The 4,160-nt window shown below is 33.1% G+C and overlaps 1 long non-coding RNA gene across 1 annotated transcript; it reads left to right on the top strand.

The window, feature by feature from the left end:
- The first annotated feature begins 1,907 nt into the window (after nucleotides 1-1,907).
- On the top strand, nucleotides 1,908-3,856 carry LOC147583227 (uncharacterized). Its single transcript, XR_015242960.1, has 2 exons — nucleotides 1,908-2,444; nucleotides 3,712-3,856. It is a non-coding gene; the product is annotated as an uncharacterized LOC147583227 (long non-coding RNA).
- Nucleotides 3,857-4,160: the final 304 nt, after the last annotated feature.

Genomic DNA, 4,160 nt, shown 5'->3' with positions numbered 1-4,160 from the left:
CTTTGAATCATCATGTGAAGGAAAGCAGCCTGCCAGAAACAAGCAGGTCAGACAAGTGTCCAACTGAGAGATAAATTTCTGCCATAGCCACTGAAATTTTGGAGTTTATTATAGCAGCTAATGTTATCTGTTCAACACAATTGAACATACATTTCAATAAGGAATTAATATCATTATGCGATAGCTAAAAGTAAGCTCTAAATCAATTTTAAATGATGAAATTTGAAAAGCGAATTATATATGAAGTTTAAATAGTGCATAAACTAGATGAATATTTCCTTTTTTGTTTTAGAGATGATGTGTAAAAGGTTCATTTTTACTGACACAATTTATAGTGAACTCTAGTTATATAGATACTGTCTCACATTTAATTTTTTTAATGTTTATTTTTAAGAGAGAGAGAAAAAAAAAGAAAGAGCAGGGGAGGGGGAGAGAGAGAGGGAGACACAGAATTCAAAGCAGGCTCCAGGTTCTGAGCTGTCAGCACAGTCAGACGCGGGGCTCAAACTCAGAGAGTGAGAGATCCTGACCTGAGTAGAAGTTGGACGCCTAACCCACTGAGCCACCCAGGTGCCCCAATATTGTCTCACTTTTTCACATTTTAAAGAAATGGTAGATAACAAGGATACTTTTCTGGAAGCTGATAGAATTTACACATGGAAATTTCAATGAAATATACAAATACTATACCATTTTGCACAAAATAAATTGCACAAACAGCCTATGGCCAGCACAACCAGAGAAGTGATCTTAAAGCAAACTGGAATTTGGAAAAATCTCTGTCATATTTAAACAGTGATCTCAGCCTGTGTCTGTGTGTAGATTTGTGTCACACACATCTTTTACACATTCGTAATCATGGTGGCCAGGGGCCCTGTCCAGAGGTGGAAATCTATTGAACCAATTCCTATCTTTGAGACCTGGGCAGTTTATCTCCTTGAGTCTTAGTTTCCCCCTTTGTAATTGAGAACAATAATATCTAGGCCAAAGGATTTTTACGAAAGTAAAATGAGATAATATACTTGAAATTATCTTTTTATCTGAAAATGTAAAAAAATGCTTATTTGTTGTCATTATTTATTGGATTATCTAACAAAAATAGATAAAAACTCATAGGAAAGCTTGGCTTAAATTCAGCAGAAATTCACTTTTAGCAGTAGTTTCTAAATATGTGTATATTTAAAAATATTGATGTTTTTGTCTGCCCCTTTTGCTCCCTTGCAATGGGTTAAAAAAAGACAAATTAGTCATCTGAGCTTACCCATACAATCCACTCTTGTAGGTCAAGATGGAGACATCTTAATGGAGAAAAGATATCATTTATTTACAAACACTTTAGTTAACTGAAGTGACTCTATGCGTATTCAACTGAACTTAGAGCTTCTGGAGGGCATTGTGTATAGGAAAAATATTAAGTAATCATCAGAATTAATCATACTGACGCCTGTTTGTCTGATATTCTTTAGAATATTGTGGGAAGCTAACAGCAGTAAAATTTGGCAAACAATTTGGAATGTGTGTGTATGTGTGTGTGTTTGTGTTTTATAAAATGTGCCTTTTAGATTTGTAGTTAAGCTTTGGCCCAAACCCCATTCTCTGGAGTTCTGGCCAAACCAAGGTTTCAAATACAAGAGATGTTGAATATCAATTTGCGGAAGGTGGTAATAGATTTAATGTTCACATATGTTGTGAAATTTCAGAGAATTATTGTCAGTTAAGGAATAATTGTCCTAGATAGTTTGTAAAAGGGGATTCAACACCAGAATTTAGATAGGAGAGAGATATTTTTACATGCTCTACGTAAATCTGTAATGTAATTTGACTTAATAATTGAACATTCCTATAAGTCTTATCTATAAGAACACTGTGTGTCTTCAGAAATTGGAAAATAAAATGAAGATTATAAACCATAGATAATAATACAGAATTTCTATATTTAGTCAAATAAAAAGTATAGTTTACTGGGAGTAGGAAAAAATGATATTAGACTTATAGCCAGCAATGGAAATCACAAAGATTGTGGTACAGTGAGTCTTCACATATGAACACATGTTCAAGATATAAATGTGAATCCATTGTACGTCAGTTAAGTAAGAAAACAAAGAAGTCTCAAACTTTCCACGAATTATGACAGTTGTGTGGCATCTGTCTCTGTAGGGGCTCTAGAGTGAAGGATTAAAGTCTAATACTCAACAGAGACTGCCTTTTAGAAGAAAAATTTTGGATACTAAGTGATATGAATCTCACAATAACTTTTGTTTGTTTCATAGCACTTACCAGATACTTTGTATTGAAAAAGTCTGTCATTTTTAAAATTATTTTATTGCCTTCTTGTATGAAAATGCAAAGAATGACAAGCATTTACTGATCTTGTTCCTAGACACTGCAGGGCAATACAAGACTTGGGTCAAAGGCAATAGGAAACAGCTGCCCAGCAATCTTGGGTAATTTGTAGTTCATTAAGCCCTTATTTGTCTCCCTTTGTCTAAATGTTTCTTTTATCCTTATTATTAGATCCCATTTTTCAGTCTTTTAATCATTCTTACGGCTGTGCTCTAAATCCACTTCATAGTCTTAAATTTTCTTGGAAATTGTGCAGCTTCGAACTGAACAGAAATTTCTCTTAGTCCTCTTGATTAAAGTTGGGTTTTGCTTTTATTTTGTTTCATTAATATTTATGTGAGTGTCCAAATAATTTGAGTATTTTTTTTAAGTTTTCACTGAAAGCCGGAAGTTTTGGCATTCTAATAGCAACCCGAGGTAAATATGTATGCTTTTCAGGACACAGTGATGAAATCTCATTTTCTCCCAATTATATTAAGCAAGTGGCAGCTTGATTTGGACGGTAACTTACTCAATTGTGCTCAAAGACTATCTTCTAGCCATTTTTTTGTGTTAATATTTCTTTTTCTAAAAAGGTTTTAATGTAGTTCGACTGAATGATTCATTAAGAAGTCAAAACCGACTTCAGAATTTACCGGTGGAAACAAATAGCATCCCTGTCATGTCTCATTCAGTTTGAATCACTGACTTCTGTTGATGATACTCTTGTAAGCAGTGATGCATCCTCTGGGTCGTAAAAATAGGCAACTCAGTTCTTTGGGGCATGTTTTGTTAGAGCTCAAACATATTCAATTTCTAAATTACGTTACATTTCTACTACATACCCAAAAGTTTATCTTTTGACTTTAAAGCTTGGCATTTTAAGTTTTGTATGAAATGCTACTGCCTTGCAGGAGAAAGAGAATAGAGTGGGGAGAGGTTGGAGTTGAATTTCAGACTTACTCTTAGAATTACTTGCCAATACAAACCTCCACACCTTCTTACTATAAACCATTATTCATTACTAAGAATAGCAGATACTTCTACAAGATCCTTCCACACCTTGCAATGATGAATACTTAGAATGTACTCTTTTTGACTTTTCTAAGACCAACCCAATTGTGTATTCTAATTAAAGGTATTTAGATTCCAAATATCTACCTATGTTTACTAAACATGAATAATTCTAGAAGATAGGAAATTAATTTTCATAACTATCATATTGATTAGGCAATAATTATAACCACTTGACTAAAGTTTGATACCTTTTTCAAACAACTTCAGATAACTGTGTGGCATTCTTTGTATAAAATGGGTTTTGAAGATCTGAATATTGTGAATTACACCTTATATTTCTTTTTTTTTTTTTTTTTTTTTTTTTTTTTTTAGGATATGGTTTAAAGGAGAACACCTGTGGTTGGGATGGCCCAGGAGTAATGTTTGTTTAGATCTGTTAAGGTTTTTGGAGTTCCTGAGGACCAATTTAGATTTCCACTGGTGCTTGCTTGTAATAAATAGTTTTGTCACCTCGAAATGTGTATTTCAAATTGCATTTATGTTTAACAGCTGTCAGTAAATGTGTTTCAAGCATGTATCTGTTAGGTCCAGTTCTTACTAGAACATTGTTTGTTGCTTAGAAAGTGTATGGAAAGAACTTAAAAAAATAATTTGTTCACATATTCATTCACTAAGCATATTGTTTATGCTGATAAGGCCATATACATTTTCGTGATTAAGCATTTCATCAGTGCCAAGAAAAGAAAAATGACATTATTTTTTTCATATTTATAGAAAATGTGAATTGATGACACCAATTCAATGTGGTTTTGTTGATGTTT

Source organism: Puma concolor, chromosome A2 (genome assembly GCF_028749965.1).
Source record: "Puma concolor isolate L17-30 chromosome A2, mPumCon1.1.hap2, whole genome shotgun sequence".
Classification (NCBI taxonomy): domain Eukaryota; kingdom Metazoa; phylum Chordata; class Mammalia; order Carnivora; family Felidae; genus Puma; species Puma concolor.
This window is presented reverse-complemented; position numbering and strand designations above follow the sequence as displayed.